Source organism: Lepisma saccharinum, chromosome 25, assembly GCF_977018435.1.
Source record: "Lepisma saccharinum chromosome 25, izLepSacc3.1, whole genome shotgun sequence".
Lineage (NCBI taxonomy): Eukaryota > Metazoa > Arthropoda > Insecta > Zygentoma > Lepismatidae > Lepisma > Lepisma saccharinum.
The window spans coordinates 39,485,258-39,505,063 of NC_139253.1; the positions used below are offsets into that span (position 1 = coordinate 39,485,258).

Sequence of the window (19,806 nt, forward strand, 5' to 3'; positions counted from 1 at the left end):
TACTGGAGATGTCAGAAGTCTATCCTCAACTTTGTTTTAGTTAAGAGGCCTATCCCCGTATTGGGTGAAGTAAAAAAATAGCCTATGTGCTTAAGTGTCCATAATTTACACATCAAACAGTCAATCAAACTGATTGAGCAAACCGTCAGGGATGGAAGAAGACATCAGCTGATAGAGTTTTGCAGTGAAAAACCGGTTTATTAGGCAGAAAATGCTGATTGAATTTATTGATTGATTGATTGATTGATTTGGTGTTTTAAGTCCACTTTATGCACAGTAAGGCTAATCGGGACTGGACCTACAGTTTAAAGTGGAATCCGAACCACTTGTGCCTCCACCGGGTATCGAACTCGGGACCGCTTGATTACAAGGCAATGACGCTACCACTGCGCCATGGGGGAGGCCCAGATTGAATTTATTATAAGGTATTTTAATGTAATTTGGATAGATATGACAATATAGGTAAACACACTGAGCTTTATATTCTCCTTCAATTGAAATAATATGAACGGATTCTTGCCAGATAATTCTACTTTCCAAAGTCAGATTCTTCTAGACTAACTATGAGGAATTTCCGATAGAAACCCTCGGCGCGATTTGCCATAAGAGAGAAGATTATAACACCATTAAGCCTCATTTTCATGATATGAAAAACTCAATATGCTGACCAAGGCAAAAAATTTATTTATTTTAAAACATAAACTAAACGTAACGTTTCAACCTTCTAGCAAGGTCTTCTTCAGACTCTGTACCCAATACAAATGAAACAAGGTACAAAACAGGAAGATATATATACACAGAAATCACTCCCCTCCAGATACAAGATTATTAGAAAGTTTTTTTCTTTATAGAACATTCCAGCAGGTGACCTTCCGTTGTCAACTGTACTTTCACCTGACAGGCGATTTGGATAAACATTTCCTTTCATCTGGAAAGTGGTTGGACTCTTTATTTCACGTTCTTTTTTCTTATCCTTTCTTTCCTTATTCCTCTTCCTTCTTCTCTCCTCTTTCGCTCTTGTCCTTTCCACTCTTTCTAACACCTTCTTCCATTCTTTGTTTATGTTCAGTCCCCCATACCAGTGTTGGAAAGAGTGGAAAGGACAAGAGCGAAAGAGGAGAGAAGAAGGAATAGGAATGAAGAAATAAAGTATAAGAAAAAAGAACGTGAGAAATAGTCCAACCACTTTCCAGGTGGAAGGAAATGTTTATCCAAATCTCCTGTCAGGTGAAAGTACAGTTGACAAGGGAAGGTCATCTGCTGGAAACTTCTAGAGAGAAAACAACTTTCTAATAATCTTGTGTCTGGACGGGAGTGATTTCTGTGTATAGGCCTATATATCTTCCTGTTTTATACCTTGTTTCATTTGTACTGGGTAGAGAGTCTGAGGAATACCTTGGTAGAAGGTTGAAACGTTACGTTTAGTTTATGTTTTAAAATACATAATTTTTCTACCTTGGTCAGCATATTGAGTTTTTCAAGATACATGAATTTAGGGGCTCAGATCCCACTTTGATCTGGAGATTCAGTTCCGATTAGTTCATAAACTAGACTTGTAACATGAAATGTCCTTCCGGACAGGCAACAAATTTTGGACCTGTCGATTAATATGAGCAGGTGGACTGGACACTTCATCCAAAACATGATTACCGCCCGCCTGCCAATGTTAATTCCACAAACTCTTCGGAAGTCCTACATGGATAAGGCGATAATGGGATAAATTAATCGATTTCCGATTTGTGTTGTAAACATAAAGCCTAGGGGTCTACCTTAATAATTCATCCACCTGGCATTAAATGGCGAAGGGGTATCCTCAAGGCAAATCCGTATTGCTAAATATAAAGCCCCCTGGTTGGCTTTTGTGCGGAGAAATAGAAGATTGCTCTCATATGTCATAGCAGAGGCGAGGCTTAATTGCGCTCATTACCGCCTCTTAATTTAGGGGTGGCCCATTCATAGCGGTCTCGACGGAACGTCCCATTCATGCAAATCGGATGAATGTTATTTTGCTTTTAATGATCTGAACGCGTGGTTTCGGCTTTGGTTTATGTAAACAGTTCTGCTTTGGAGGCGAAAGCAGGGTCGTTTCTGAACTGTGTCTCCAAAGATGTGGTTTTGCGGAAGTGTAAAATGAAGCTTCTTTCTCTGACGATCTCTGAGAAGTTGTCTGCACTGGTAATATGATCGTTTGCATCATGTTTCTCGCATAGTATCCGCGGTACAGAATGTACTTATTTACTCCTCGGTGCTACGGTCTTCCTACACATCAAATTTATCAGATGCACCAGAAACTCATAGCTGTGTTTTCTGCCCTTTTGCAAGAATCAGGTTTACAGTTTAATGCATTTCTGCCTATCATTGTAAAGGTAAACCAAAGTGCATCATATGATGCAAGTGAATAATGTTATACCGAGCTGTACTTTAATATATAAATTGATGCATTTTTATGCACCTTCGTCGTTCTCGATGATGCACTTAAATATTTGGTTCGAGCTACAAACTTTATTATGCATTTTTCGTTTCACCTGATGCATTTACTTTTCTATGTTTACGACCTTCTTCTCTCTTCAGTTTCATCTTCAAGGTTACAATTAATATTCTAGGTTAACCTTCGGTATAGAAGCTGCCCGCAATAACAAAAAATAAACATACTGAGGTATTGATAGTACGGCTGTGGCTTATATCGATATCGAGTCGATACTTTTAAAATATCGGAGTGTTGATAACATAAAAATTTCGACTTTTACATACCGCTATGTAAGATACTAATATTATTGTGAACGGCGATAGCCCTAAGATACATATGCCTGCTTGACTTGTACATGACGAATGCATTATCTTCATTCATTCTCGCTTAAACAATACTCTGTTCCGGGTATCTCTGGAGCAAGTGAACTAAAAAAGTCGCTGCGCAAGTAGTGACGCGAGACGCCTCCGCCAATGAACACGTGAGAGGGGAAGGGATTGCACCAGCTTTCGAAACAGCGTGTACTGCTTCGCTCCGCTCACTCACTTTCTTTCCTTCTTTGCCGCTAGGCGCGGTCTTGCTCCAGAGATTATTGGGATAGGGTATATATAAGTTTCTAAATAAACAAGTTGGGCTGGTTGATACAAATAGCAGGGGCAACAACTCCATTGTGAGGGACTCCAACTTTCGCTTATCCAACAAGAAACACGATTCTCTGTTTTTCCTAATTAAAATTGCAATTCAAGCATCGGAAAAAAAAGTTACAACGATATCGATAATTTCAATACTCAATATATCGACTCAATATCGATATTTAAATAATATTGACAAATCGCTATCGCAGAGTTTCTAATTGATAGGGCCACTGATATTGCGGTATCTGGGATCGGAGGAAGCCTGATTCACTACCAACGCAATGGCACAACAACCCCGGATCTTGTAACAGGAAATACCGGGGACAGAACCCCATCATGCTACCTCCTCTCCATTCCCTCCGTCTTGAATTGGTCATAACAATAATGCCATTAGAAGTAAGGATGCGGCGCTCCCGAAAATTGTTTTGGAGCAACGAGACGGAATGGGGACGGGGGGAGATCTTGCAGCCATTTGCGTTTCCTACAATTGACTCGGGACTAAACAATGGCGCGCAATATCACTCCTAATTTATTTTAATTACTCCGGTAACCACGAAACACTATGACTGCCTGGAACCTTGATTGCCTAGCAACCGATATTCCGTTCTTGAATGCTTCTGTGGTCCTTGTTCCTTCTCGTCTCTGCTTCATTCCCTTATGGCTCGGTTCAATATGCAAAGCGGGTTCTTGATCAAGCTTTAATGGACTTCCGCAGCGTCTCTGGTTGATACGATACTCGGCGCGTGGAATGGGCGAAATGTGTACCGAGGGGATGACCCAACAACACTTCTATTTTTACTGGTAAGTACCACAGTGCACGAAAAATACGTGTATCCTTGCTATTAATTAGTATATTGTGATTGTTATCACGGCGGTTTGGGACGAAAGTTCGAGCTACACTAACGGCACCATATATATATTCGCGGCATGTTCCTTCATTTAGATAGATAGACGTGTAAACACTTTCAACGGATCATTTAATTATAATAGCAGACATATTCCTTTCTATGTAGATTATTATTAGTTGAGATAAGAATTCACAAATTAACCCTTCTTAAAAGTGAAAACCCTGTGGAGTAAAAGCCTTTGAGAGTTTGGGCAAGCGACTAATACCAGCTTCTTCCGAGAGTTAGGGCAATCGGCCCATGGCAACTTCTGCCGAGAGTTAGGGCAATCGGCCCATGGCAACTTCTGCCGAGAGTTAGGGCAATCGGCCCATGCCAACTTCTGACGAGAGTTAGGGCAATCGGCCCATGCCAACTTCTGCCGAGAGTTAGGGCAATCGGCCCATGGCAACTTCTGCCGAGAGTTAGGGCAATCGGCCCATGGCAACTTCTGCCGTGAGTTCGGACAATTACCCCATGGCAACAGCTTCTGCCGAGAGTTACGGTAATCGGCCCACGACAGCTTTTGCCGATAGTTGGGTAATCGACCCATTGAAGCTTTCGCTGGAAGTTAGGGCAATCGGCCCATGGCAGCTGTTGCTGAAAGTTAGGGTATTCGGCCCATGGCAGCTTTTACTGAGAGTTAAGGCAATCGACGCATTGCAGCATTTGCCTAGAGTTAGAGCAATCGACGCATTGCAGCTTTCGCTGAGAGTTAGGCAATCGGCCCATTGCAACTTCTGCCGAGAGTTCGGACAATCACTCAGTGGCAGCAGCTTCTACCGAGAGTTAGAGCAAACGGGCAATGAAAGCTTCTGCTGAGAGTTAGGGCATAGGGCAATCGGCCCATGGCAGCTTTCGCTGAGAGTTAGGGAAATCGTCCCATAGCAGCTTTCGCTGAGACTTATGGCAATCCACCCATGGCAGCTTCTGCCGATAGTTCGTGCGAGCGGACCAGCTTCTGCCGAGAGTTAGGGCAAGCAGCACATCGCCTAAAGAACGAAGCCCTTCTTCTGTTCACATACTTTCCGAATCACATGCCTGCCAATGACAGTAACTTACAATTTATCCTAAATCTTAGTTAGCACTTCTTCTTCTCCTCTTTTCTAATACGTTCCCCCTTACTGTTTAGAAAAGAAAACTGAGAAATAAATTTTTGAGCAACTTTATCCCAACTGTAACTCATAATCTATTGTAGTGAGAAAGTTAAATTTGGTATTTCTGAAAAGTGTACGAAATATCGTCAATTGCAACACAAATTATTCCGATTGTTGCTGTACCATTTTTTGCCAAAAATATAAAAGGAAAGACCAGATAATGTTTGTACGTTTTGTTGAATTGTAATAATTGACATCCGTAGTGATCCTTAACAATTTTTTTGAAAAATGTTTACACCATTGTCGATTAACAATATTCCGGTGTCCTAACTCTTCAACGACAAAATCTCGACCTTTCCCTTAGTCCTGATTAAATCTCTACTCTACGTGTGAATATGTACAATCTCTTACTTCCTCCCGTTTTTGAAGGTAGGCGGGAAGTGTCATTGTTGTCACACACACACAGCTAAGGTCGCCATTCATTTCTCGTCAACAGGGCATTTTTAATTTGTTTCTCAGGTGTTGCGAGAGAAAAATAAAAGTCTTGTGAATATGATATTGAGGCGCCAACATGCTGATACGTCAGGCATCAAAGGAGCTTTGATAAATTGCTTATTATCATGTCACCTTGTACGCGACAAAGACATCACTTGCTGTGAAATATGTCTTGTCTTCTGTTCGCGCGTGCGACAAAAGGGAGACAAACATAAAGAATCTCACAAAGCAGAAACATTAGTCAAATTGTTTGACACACTATCCTATCTCGTGTTAATGACCACCCAGCTATTTTCCACACCTGAACGTAGTTTTGTGTCTGTGTGTGTGCGCATGGTGAGTTTCTTTGACGTTCTCCCACAAGAAAACAATTTTCAAAGGAAATATACTTTTTAATGCTTTATATGTATGTGTGAACATACTCAACTTGTCTAAAATTATGATTTAATTGTCAAGTTTTATAATTTTTTTAATACTATACTTCAGAGACACAAAGAATGTTCTAGGCGTGTTTGAAATTTTTACTCATTATTACTGGATGAAAATACTCTTGTCTATTTTTCATTAGAATAGCAATAAAATAACATAAAATAAATTTGCATTGCATATGGAGTGTCTTATTATGAGAGTGCGTAGTTATAGTGTTCGTTTTTGCTGAAATGTGTATTTTTCACTTAAATATATTGTAGTGCACCATTGCCTGAACTGCAATTAGTAAATTGCTTTTGGAGTTTTGGTTGTCTTGTGTGTCAACACAGACTATTGTGGCAGTAGGCTGGACAATCTTTCAATCATTCAAGACTGGTAGGGGAAGTTCTTGTTACTAGGGGGAATGCATGATGGACGCCTACATGTGGCGCCGGAATCTTTCGGTTCGAGATCCACTTAATCCTAGCAGCCTTGCTGAAGCATGCAACGCAAAGAAATACATTTGAACGACCTAAAGGAAACCGGCATAAAAAAAGAATCAACTCTAGCTACCGCCGTGTAAAATGGCTTTTTCATTACTCTCCAGTCTAGTGGTTCGGTTGAAACTGTTTTGACCTTTCCCTCCGGAATGAGAGAGAGAGAGAGAGACCGGGGAAATGGCGACCATGCATGCAACCGGCCGGTACATTCTGCAGATACGCTAGGTTGCGCATGGCAATCTCCTTTCTTTCTTCTAGGTTCGTGATGGGGAATATTTGAGCATGAAGTCTGGGAAATTGAACATTGAACACTCTATTGACTTCTCTGGTCAAGCATCCTAAGGTTCCTCGGCCTATCTGCATTAACAGCTACCGTGAGGAAGTTCTGCCTGGTTTCCACTTGCCATAACTTGCTTAATGAACTCTGACCAAACTCTCCACAGAAGCTGCAAACACTTGTTACTGCTCCAAACTCATTTTTTTTATTCCCTCCGTCTGCGAATTGCTAGGATATTATACGCTCATCTTAATCTTATAGGTACTGTTCAGGCTCAAGGACCTTACTATAGCTCTTGTCCAGTCTAACGGCGGGCGCTCTACATGCTGGCAAGGGGAGCGGGGAAGCGACCAATCCAGCACGATAAGAAACGCAGCAGCCTGTAGAACGAGGTGCGCGTAGTACTTCCTTCCGCCACGTCGTAACTCTCGACGCCACCGCTGTTGTCTACTTGGTGTGCGGCGTATTCGTCGCTCCCCACCTCCCTTACCAGCATGTGCAGCGCCCGCCGTAGGAGTAGAAAAGAACTATAAAGCACATTTATTAATGATATTTTAATAAGAGTGAGCTAGTTTACAAACCGACTTACAGATCTATTACAACTGCAACATGAGGAGAAAGATATGTGTTATAACTCATATTCTATCTTTCTTAATACTCGGGGTTGAAGGGGCACCCAGAAGTCAACTTGCACTTGGTACGCCAAGGTTGCAACCTTTCAAGTCAAAGATGCTTTAGCACTTGGACCCACACCTTATGCAAAATTATACCTCATTCTCTTAAACCAAGAGTCCTTCATGTGTAACGCAACACGGAAAGCATTGTTAAACACACAAACTACACTCTGTTCCGGGAATCTGTGGAGCAAGGCCCCGAATAACAATAGATAAGGGGAGACAGCGAGTGGATGGAGTGAAGCAGTACGCACTGCCGCAACCAACCGCTGGCTGCAGCCGAATTTTCGTCTTCATGAACTCACTTCCACCCTCACGCGTTCAGTTGTTGAGCCCTCTGGAGTCACTACTTGCGCAGAGACTTGTTTCGTTCGCTTGCTCTAGAGATTCCTGAGAAGGAGTGTAGTAGGATCTCCGTATCACCAAACACCATAATAAGAATACATATATGAATTCGTAGAATTTTTTCATTTCTCTCACATTATTTTTCTACATCAGCCTATATTTTTCTTTCTCTTCCCATGTTTCTGTATTTTGAGAAAAAGGGGGCCAAAGACTATTCACAGTCGGGTATAGCAACAGCGCTTCAAATGTGGGACATAAAAATTCTCTCCATGTTTTAGCAGATATTCGCCTACACATGTCGAGTCATTATACACAGCTACGAATGGACTGATGAAATATTTGGCAAGCGAAGAGACTGCTGGCTACAGCATGTGATTGGTCATTAATTTTGCAGTTAACTTCTCTTATTTGTAGAGATCGGTGCACCATGTTTGAGCACTGGAAGGGGTTGCTGGCGGGAAGAAAGACATGGTTTTGCACTTGCATGTGGAATACATCACAGGAACAAACAAAAAGTCCAACCGTCGGGTCATTAATGTCACTGTGCGTCGGATGGGAATAGTGACACGAAACAGATGATAAATGAAACACCGTCTAACAATAGTGTTGTTTCCTATTTGTAGCCTTGTGGAGATTTGGATGAGACGTTTTAGTGGAAGTCTTTCCTAGATATTTTCTCCACTTTGATGTGGGGATGATTTATTGTACCCACACTTAATTATATCCAAGTGGGTGCTGTGCTGGAAATACTGTTCATGTTCTTTTTAACGAATGAGGCTACACATCTCTAACGGCAAAGTAAGCGTGATCTTTCTTTTCAACTAATGCTATGGCAGATTTTAACCTACAAAAGCCGACCCCCATGGATAGTTAATTTTCCGCGCTACGACGGCAGAGTTACCGGAATCGAATCCCTGCCTTGGCATGGGTGTTCTCTGTGAGTGTGCTTTCATCAGTTTCACTCACCATCATCGTCGCGATGAGCCAAAGGGGCAGAAAAGTGACGCTAAATAACAACAATCAAATCAAACCTACAAAATCGATCTCGCTGTAGAACAACAAATTGTACAAGACATCCTGAAAGTTATGCAATCGTGCGTGCTAAGCTGCCATACAATTGCATTTGACAGGATATTCCATAACACCATTCTCGCTGGAAATTAGAGTGCCACGAGATGGAGATAAAATCCACACATTCTTCATTAGAAGAACCGCTCCGCGTGAGAAAATGATGAGTGGGACACGACAATGGATAGGCATGTGACTTTCTATTAATTCATCCACCTTTCACCTACTGAAAGGGTTTTCCGAGCTCCCCTTGGTTCTGCCCACGCTGAAGGGTAAGAGGTTGTTTGAACTTCCCTAATCCCCACCAATTGAAGACCGCGCGAGGACAAACCCTCTTCAGTCACGGCTTAAATGAAGTTCTAATTTAGTCACACAAAAACGCTTTCAGACGATAAAGACAATCATCCCCTGCGATAGGCAAGGAAGGGGGTGGGAGAAAAATGTGAGAAGTAAGAACGGGGGGGGGGGAGACGTAAAGTGAGAGAATTAGGAGCGCCATAATGATAGTTAGATTCTGTTCAGACTTTTGGAAGGGGAGTTAGATCCGAAGTTATAGCAGCGAGAAACTATCAGGAACTCCTTATTCTTAATTTTCTATAAGAACCATTCCGACGGAGGGGGATGAAAGTGGAAATGAGAAAAGGGGTTAGCGCCTTTCATGAAAATATGGATTCTCGTGAACGGACGATAATGCCAGAAACGGTAAAATTCGCGTTAGGATGAAGAAAAGGTCGTAAAGAGTTTACATAAAAGTGTACAGAACAGCCCCCCACCCACTTTACTTCAAAGAAAGTTCCGAAAGATGAGTTCTTCCTTTGACAACCATGTGTCAAGTCCACTTGGAGCCTAGTAAATTCTCCCCTAAAATCTTTCCCACCAATAGTGTCCGTCCAAGAACTGACAGTACTTGTGGAGTAAATGAGATATTGCCAATTCAGTTTCTTTAAAGATTTCTTAACATGATATTGAGGTTTCGTTATCTTTGCTAGGTTGTGTTGTGCTATTTTTACATATAATATGGGTACCTTGAGATTACAACGTTGCAGTGAATTAATGGATGTCTAAAGACTGCAGGTAAAAATGACAACAACGCTTTCAGAAAAACAGGTGCTGGCTCGAAACCAGATACACGCTCTGTCGGCTTCCTCTCGAGCTGTGTCAATGTTATCTAACTGGCGTTGCAGGGAAGACTTAAGCTCTACCAAAAGTGATGTCAACATGACACTCCTTGCGGTGTTAAAGCGGAATTGGCATTGTTTAGCACCGTCTTTGGTGTCTTGTTACACAATTTGTTGTTCAATAACAGTAAATGTCTTTTCTACTGTTACTGTGGCCGATCCTCATGTTGGCAAGGGAAGTGGGGAGCTGGAAAGCGACCAATCCAGCGGGATAAGAAACTCAGCAGACTGTAGAACGAGTTTCACGTAATAATTACTCCCGCCGCGTCGTAATTCTCGGCGCCACCGCTGTTGTCTGATTGGTCTGCTGTGTATTCCCCGCACCCCACTTTCCTTGCCAGCATGAGGACCGGCCGCCGTAACAGTAGAAAACTCCTATAAGTATGGAGGCTTTTAACACTCGATTAAAAGCTCTTGTATGGTCTTACGGTGGGCTGCCTACATGCTGGGAAGAGAAGTGGGGAGCGGGGAAGCGACCAATCCAGCGCGAGGAGAAACGCAGCAGCTTGTAGAACGAGTTGTGCGCATCACCTCCTCCAGCGACATCGTACCTCTCTGCGCCGTCACTGTTGTCTGGTTGGTCTGCTGCATATTCCCCGCTCCCCACTTCCCTTGCCGTAAGCCGCCCGCCGTAAGACCAGACAAGAACTATAGTTATTGTTTTTCACCAATTAAGGTGAAAACACCACATTTGTTGGGAACTTTAACGGTACACAATGAAAGTTGCCTATATTATAAACTTGTTGTTAATTTACGACAAAATATTTTACACTATGGCAACCAAAACTCAGCCTTTAGCATTAATGCTACCATTAAACGAAAGACACAGAATCAACATTAGCTATGGTCCAAGGCATAAACCTCGTATTAATTATTAAGGAAAGATATATTGTAGCTCAGAGTGCCTTCTTGGGTCGCCATCCAGACGAAATAGGATCATCGCGAAATCTTTCTTCATATTTCTTTTAATCTCCAGCATCACGTTGTTCTCTTCTTCCTTTTCTTTATACTTCCGCCTCTCCTCTTTCTTTTATCCAAGCCTCTTCCGTAGACTCGGAAGCTCTAAATACTTAAGGAAGGCATCGACCGTAGAGAAATGTTCGATTAATGGATTCCCTTGGTCTGGAAGGGAGGTGGGTCATTTGTATTTCGTACCACTTCCGCTTGAGTGCGCCACCTTCTGACCTTGATTAATCTTATCACCTCTCTGAAGTACGCCGTTAGGAAGCCAGGGGTATATAATTTTTTCAAGAGACTTTCCACTGCCCAATAAAGGAACTTCTTCCTTCCTTTGAGTTTTATTTATAAGACAAAGTTGGGGAAAGGGGTGAAGGGGAGAAACATTAAAAGTGTTTCACCTTTTTGGGAATTATTTTAGTTTATTCTGACGGTAAACTTTTGAGAGAAAATATGTAAAAGTAACACAGATTTCAAAATGTAATCCTCTTCTCCAACTATTGATTCATTTTACTTCGCTTTTAGTGCTACATTTGGCTAATTTGCGAAGATGCACACAGAACACAAAACGTGTCAATTGACACATATATATTGATTTCAATAACACGTTAACGTGCATAAATTGCAAATGATGCACCTTTTAGTGTGTCAAAATACACATAGAAATGTACGAAAGGATATTTTTATGAAATGAAGTTCCGTGTGATGCATTAAAATGCATCAATTGGGAAGATCAGACAAGATCATTTCGAAGATAACAAACTTTCACTTTTAATGCATCAATTGACACAGCTAAATGTGTAATTTTGTTATCTCCGAAATAATCTTGTCTGATCTTCCAAATTGATGCATTTTAGTGCATCACACGGAACTTCATCTCATAAAAATACCCTTTCATATATTCCTATGTGTATTTTGACACCCTAAAAGGTGCATCTTTTGCAATTTATGCACCTGAACGTGTCATTGAACTCAAAACATGTGTCAATTGGCACGTTTTGGGTTCTGTGGGGGATGTGTGATGACATGATGAAATTGATGAATAGATACTCACAAACATCCATGCCCAGGTCGGGATTCGAACCCAGGACCCCTGGCGTCGTAGTGCAATGTGCTAACCACTTCGGCACGAGGGCCGGCACTCTTCTCCAACTATTGTTTCATAGAGCAAGATAGAGTTATATGAAGACTTTAATCATTACCTTATTCAATTACTACTATTCAAAATTGAAAGTAACAGTAGTCTAATGGCGTTCGAAATGGTTCCATCGTTTCCACTAGCGTACGCAGGTGCGCAGAAGGGAGGGCTGATGGGGCTACAACCCTTCCAGAAATTTTGAGAAAATGAATATTTTCAAATGATAGCAGTTAAGAACTCTGGAGAAAGCAAAGTAATAACTGAAACCCCGCCTTAAAACAACGTTCGATTACAGACTTTTTGTCTTTGAACAACTTATAAGATGAACGTTATACATCTCCTCCCCCCAGAACGCAGCTATTTAATATTTACCTTTATAATTCAAGCGCCCGCCCAGAAAAAAATACATATGCCAGTGATCGTTTCTCTTGCGATATAATCAGACGGTAACAATACTAATATTAATTATGCCTATCATAGTTTAAGTTGCACAATAAGTCTTGCTGACTTAGTAAACTCAAACGACATAACGTTTTATATATTTTCCAGTGCGTAGCTATTTGTATTGTGGTTATTCCATATTGTTTTTCTCTCTCAGTAGGCACAAGCGAGACGTTATATTTACTTTTCCTTTACTTATATATATATGCCTCTTCTTACATGATGACAAATGGTAAAGTGTGGAGTCAGATGAATTAGCGAACACAACGTGTTTTTTGAATTTGTTCCGTGAAGCACGAACATGTGTATTGCCTTAATAAACTTCTACATGATATTCCATATTTTATATTTTCTGTCTCTGCATCAATATAATTGCATCGATATACTTATGTCCCATGGTAGTTTGCACTGATGTATTGAAATCAATTGTAGTGTCCGCTGTATAATGTCCATGGGAGCTCCAATGATGGGAATATGCAACGTGATATAACTTCATATCAGTCTCCTTGCTAGAGAAGTTTATTTGGGTGGACTCGACAGTGTACCAAAGGTTACTAAGATTCTTGATCTTTCTTTTTCACATCTCTATGTGTCTTCCTGTATCTCTGTTTTTCATTTTCTAACTTTCTCACACCTCTTCATCCTTCTCAGTCTCTAACGCGAGCAACCCTTTGTGAAGATGCACACTTGTCAACCAAAAGAGAACACTGCCCCCCCCCCCCCACACACACACACACACATATTTCAAATTTTGAAATTATAGCGTGAAAACATAGACTAGGTGTGCCGTGAAGGACAGCAGATTAAGTGCCTAAATGGCAAAATCAGAACAGATCTCCTAATCAGTGAATTCACACTTAGAGTACCATAAAAGCAAACACGCAGCTTGCAACTATTCCACAACCAAACCACTAGGCTATCCCTTCTACAACGCTCCTTGTCTTACAGGCTCCCAAAAATCTACAACAAACTTCCCTTCCAGAACGTAATTTTTGTATATTACTGACCAAGAACATGTAAATCTATCCCATCTTGTTATTGTTTTTATCTTTTGTTATTTTTTGTTACTACTTTATGTTGTTTCAGTGTAAAATGGCCACATAGACTGTATCTGAAACTCTGAATAAATAAATAAATAAATAAATAAATTGTACTAGCACTGGGAATGCTTTATGGGAATTCTCTTAACTGGCGGAAAGCATCTCCTCACCTTTCCCCCACTTTCAGCACTGCTTGCCCCCTAAGGAAAAACCTCCGGACGACCTTGATGTCAACATTTCTTCCTTGTAGTAAGTACACTCTGTACTGCAAATTGCAGACAATCGACGCTCTGGTTTCTGTGGGGCCTATGATTTGTACTGTCCTTGTGTGTTTGTGATTGTCCTTTTCATGTTTCATCTTCTTACAATTCATCCTCATCTTCGCGGTTAGCCAAAAGTGGCAGCAGAGCGAAGTAAAATAAAATCAAGTCAACCAACCAATCAATCGAATCAATCAATTTTGATTGTGTTTGGGTGTTTATTGAGTGCCCCTTCATCAATTTCCTCTGATCCATCACCCATTCACATCGTCGCGATGAACCAGAAATTGACATGAAAGCGACGTAAAGTAACAATAATACAGTTAGTTACTATATGACTCAGTTGTTAGCATATGCAGATGATGTAGACTTATTAGGTGATGATATAAATACAATTAAGAATAATGCTAAAATATTTTTCAAAACTGCTAAAGAGATAGGTTTGGAAGTTAACAAAGAGAAAACTAAATATATGCTTACAGGCCGAAACCAAGTGTTAGGTAATAATCAAAATCTAATTATTGATAACAACTCATTTGAACCAGTTTCCAAATTCAAATACTTGAGAGTTATATTAACAAATAAAAATTATATTAAAGAGGAAATAAAAGGTAGGCTTAATTCAGGAAATGCATGTTACGCGTACTTTTCTCCTCATAAACTTTTATCTTCTCGTATAATATCTAAGAAACTAAAAGTTAAAATATACAAAACAGTAATTGTGCCTGTAGTATTATATGGGTGTGAAACTTGGTCCCTTACATTGAAAGAGGAACATAAATTGAGAGTGTTTGAAAATAAGATCCTTAGGAAAATATTTGGACCTAAAAGGGATGAGGAGACAGGTGAGTGGAGAAGGTTACATACTTTAGAACTACATAATTTGTATTCATGTCCAGATATTATTAGAATAATTAAATCACGAGGACTTAGGTGGGCAGGCCATGTGGCACGAATGGGAGAGGAAAGAGGAGTTTACAGGATTCTAGTTGAGAAACCTGATGGTAAGAGACCTGTCGGAAGGCCAAGACGAAGATGGAGGGACAACGTTGAGATGGACCTAAAAAAAAATCGGTAGGGATGGAAAAGAGTATATAGATCTTGCTCAAGATAGGGACAGTTGGAAGGCCTGTGTTGCTGCAGCCACGAACCTTCGGGTTTAAGAAGGCTAGAGAGTTAGTTAGTTAGTATAATTTTATCTATCGCATTTTCTTTATTTTTGTCTATTTTTTTCATTTCTCTCACATTATTTTTCTACATCGGCGTATATTTTTCTTTCTCTTCCCATGTTTCTGTATTTTGAGAAAAGAGGGCCAGAGACTATTCACAGTCGGGTATAGCAACAGCGCTTCAAATATGGGACATAAAAATTCTCTCCATGTTTTAGCAGATATTCGCCTACACATGTCGAGTCATGATACACAGCTACGAATGGACTGATGAAATATTTGGCAAGCGAAGAGACTGCTGGCTACAGCATGTGATTGGTCATTAATTTTGCAGTTAACTTCTCTTATTTGTAGAGATCGGTGCACTATGTTTGAGCACTGGAAGGGGTTGGTGGCGGGAAGAAAGACATGGTTTTGCACTTGCATGTGGAATACATCACAGGAACAAACAAAAAGTCCAACCGTCGGGTCATTAATGTCACTGTGCGTCGGATGGGAATAGTGACACGAAACAGATGATAAATGAAACACCGTCTAACAATAGTGTTGTTTCCTATTTGTTGCCTTGTGGAGATTTGGATGAGACGTTTCAGGGAAGTCTTTCCTAGATATTTTCTCCATTTTGATGTGGGGATGATTTATTGTACCCACACTTAATTATATCCAAGTGGGTGCTGTGCTGGATATACTGTTCATGTTCTTTTTAACGAATGAGGCTACACATCTCTAACGGCAAAGCAAGCGTGATCTTTCTTTTCAACTAATGCTATGGCAGATTTTAACCTACAAAAGCCGACCCCCATGGATAGTTAATTTTCCGCGCTACGACGGCAGAGGTACCGGAATCGAATCCCTGCCTTGGCATGGGTGTTCTCTGTGAGTGTGCTTTCATCAGTTTCACTCACCATCATCGTCGCGATGAGCCAAAGGGGCAGAAAAGTGCATCAGAGGTCTGGAAATGTATTGTTGCTATTGCAAGTCCCTAAGCCGACCTCGGGGAAGTAGTTATCTCAGCGAGCTACAACGCCGAAGGGTCCCGGGTTCGAATTCCGGTCTGGGCATTGCTGTTTTTTGTGTTCTTCATCGATTTCATCATATCATCACTGATTCTCATCTTCGCGATTAGCTAAAAGTGACAGAAAAGCGAAGTGAAATAAGCCAAATTCAATCAGTCAAGATTTTCTACCACAAACTGATAAAATAGTTGATGATGGTACGAACACAAAGATACATTCTTATTGTAATACAAAATACCAATGATCGTAGATAAATGTTCGATTAATGGTTTCCCTTAGACTCGAAGGGAGGTTTGTTATTTGGCCGTAGGCCGGGAGCGCACAAACAAAAGGCTGCGTGCGCTTGTGGTTAAAAATTTATAACAGGAGCGCACAAAATCCATGGCGATGTTGCCACGTTGTGTCAACTGTTTTTGCCTTTCAACCTAACCTAACCTAACCAGTATGTTAATCGTTTTACGAGTACTTAAGCAAATTAAAGCAGAAAATTAACAAATAAGTTACAAACAAAGTCATTAATTGTATTCATGAAACTTTTGTTATAATAAACATGTGTAATACTTCTTGATATTTGACTGTTTATACAATTAAATGATCAGCTACACAGGCCATCCATTACACAATCATAGATGTGGCAACGCAGCATTGGATGTATGTGCGTTCGTGGCACCTTTCATATACCACGAGCGCACACTTTCACATTTTTGTGCGCTAGTGGACTGCACTCGGTTATATACCACTTCCGCTTGAGTGCACCGTGTGAGACAGAGGTGTGTAATTTTTTCAGGAGCCATACACTGACCAAGCAAACCCCTATACTCTGTCTCAGCTAACTGTAGAGCAGGCAAACGAAATTAAGTCTCGGCTCCACCAATGAACATGTGAGAGAGACTGAATTGCGTGGAGTGGGGGAAAGCGACTGCCTTCCCAGCAGCGTGTACTGCTTCGCTCTGGCAACTCGATTTCCCTCTCTTCTCTGACGCTATGCGCGGCCTTGCTCCAAAGTTAGCTGGGACAGGGTATACACCAATATAGGTCGTACTAACATATGTTCTAATTAAAACACAATGCAATGTAGTATTATAATAGTATTATATTGCGGAAGCTCTAAACAGAAAAATGAGTGTAAGGGGTTGCCCTTTCCAAAGTCACCTATTTGTCAACCTCCCTTCGACGTAGCACACCCTGGATTGCATCTAGCGAGGCTCTGGCGTCTGGACTCATAACCAGTGTAACAATCTGTTGGACCCCTGTTGTGTCGTACCTATATGTTTGTAATTGTGTCTTCATCCATCCCATCTGATCATCATTCATCCTCATCTTCTTGATTAGCCAAACGTGACAGAAAAATGATGTAAAATGAAATAATCAATCAGAAAACAAGAGTATATTTTGCGCATGTTGGACTAACAAGGGGCTGTGGCTAACAATAAGGGGGGAACCCCCGAATGTTACCTAACCTCCACCCGCATACATTCGAGGGTATGCGCATGTCCCAGTGCCTCTGATATAAACTGGGACGGAAGTTGCTCGTTTTACGGTTATTGTTACGCTCCATTACTTTATTTGAAATTTGCATTTTACATAAATCTGGAAATAAAAATTTGACAATTACAATAATAAATAATAACATAATATATAACATAAATATAATTTAGTATAATTTATTGGTATCAGTACAGTACAATGTTAATACATCTATACCTTTCATTTTTACATGAACCTTCCCTGGAATATGTTTAAAATACGATATAAGTATTGTGTGTATGTATGCATTGTTTAACGTACCGCATTTCGAGATCCGAAATCTATAGTTTTGAACTCACGCGCCCTGCATGTAACAATTTTCTTGTTACAAACAGTACATAGGGAGTCAGAGAGCGACAGTAGATCAGCATGTTGTTTAAGACCATTGATTTGAGTTATATTAATTCAGTTGGATGGGTATGCTTCACCTCAGAGGCTAGGTATTCCGCTGTCGGTCTCCAGCCCCCATATTTTGAAGATAGTTTGTGATTATGCGCGGTCAGTTCCCATTTGGAATTGTAAAATGTGTGTAGTATTATGTGTGTGGAGGAAAGTTACCTGCTGCCTTGTATATCTGTTTGCTGAAATGAATACACTTCAGCAGAGAGCAACATCTTTGCAAATTAGTCAAAAGTAGCACAAGGAGCGAAGTCAAATAAAGCAAGTCAATCAAATCAATCAAGTTCAGCATGTCAAGATAGTTTTTTCGTCCTTTCTATCAGGTTGACATATCATGTACGTTTCACCCAGTAATTCCAGTATAAAATGTTTCTCTATTTTGCAATGCTGGATAGTATATTGAAACTGGAACAAACGCAAAGTTGAGCAACTTTCCGTTTCCCAGACGGAAAACTTACCATAAGAAAGGAGAATATTCTAACCGGATGGACAAACTCTGTTTCCCCGACTTGCGGTGTGGGCTTCATTGTTAAAGCCTGGAAAGAATTTCCACAGTTGGATTACTGCCAAGTGACAGCTGTTACGGGTATTGACAATGGAACCAGATTTCGCGTCCCCCAATGCGTTTATGGAGTGGAAAATTTTCGGTAAGTGAATTCCTTGTCGAAGCTTTTCCCTTGTCCGAAAGTTTCGTCAAATCCGACAAGAGGATGTAAGTCCTTTTTCCTCCGCCCAGCTCGACCCCTTCATGGCCTGTTAGTTTTTCGGCGGTAGCTTCTGCAACTATGGAGAAATATACGACTCAATAGAATTTTCTGGCTCCGGTCAGCAGACTGCATCGTGAACATCTGGATCCTTTTTGTTCCTTTTGGCTATCTGCGCAAGTCAGCTATTTCGATTTTTTTTCCAAAAGTTAAAAAGAGGTCAATGAGTGTGAAGATACGACATGTGGTCTTGTCATTATCTGTGTGTACGATTGAAGCAGAATCGTTGGTGTGAAGAAAGTATCGTTGCCGTCATGCCTTTTCATCCTGATGAATGTGTGAAGTGGCGGCGATGAGGGGGCAGCGAGGGGGACAGTTGCCCCTACTTTTTGCTACTTTTGCCCCCACACAATTCTAAAACCTTATCTACCAACTGTACTTTCTCCCAAGTTTTGGCACTTTGTCCCATCAATTTTAGTACCCAATCGCCGCTACGGAATGTGCGTCTTCCAATATGGTTAAAATAGCATGTATGCTGAAGAAACTATGGTGGCAGAGAAATACAGTGAAATGATCAAATTCGTTCAGTATGTAGCGACATGTATAGTTGTTGTAAAATAGCACCTTAGGACAAGTAATTTCCAAAGAGAATTTGCAAGAGATATAGTGTTCAGCTTTGGAAGCCCGTAGACCTAATAGCTTAAGTTCTGTATCCGGACACAAATACAAGGACAACAGCAGAAAAACTCAGAAAAACTATACTCCTCACGTTAAGTTTTCGCAAACGATATCCGACTTGACTTCTCGTGTTTCGTCCGGTTTGTGGCCTACAACTGCTCCGAGTATCTCTGGAGCAAGGCAACGGAAACAAGTCCTATGCGCAAGATGGAGTCGAGAGGGCTAGACCAATGAACGTGTGAGAGGGAAAGTGAGTGCATGGAGGGGAAAGCGAGGCTGCAGCTACCAGCCGATTGCAGAGTCGCGCACTACTTTGCTCTGCTCACTCTCTTTCTCCCCTTCTGTATCTTTCTCCAAGAATTCCTGAGACAGAGTGTTGAGTTTACTTTAGAAATTCCGTGGGTCTCCCAGCTTAAGTTCTGCATCCGTGACACTATTACAAGAACAAC

General features: G+C 41.0%; 1 protein-coding gene across 1 annotated transcript in view; it reads left to right on the top strand.

The window, feature by feature from the left end:
• Nucleotides 1–3,884: 3,884 nt before the first annotated feature.
• The window catches only part of LOC145978532 (uncharacterized), a 628,446-nt gene continuing 612,524 nt past the window's right edge, over nucleotides 3,885–19,806 (top strand). Inside the window, exon 1 of the mRNA XM_083111184.1 lies at nucleotides 3,885–3,903. The gene's annotated coding sequence lies outside the window, so the exon portion shown is untranslated. The remainder of the gene's footprint in view (nucleotides 3,904–19,806) is intronic.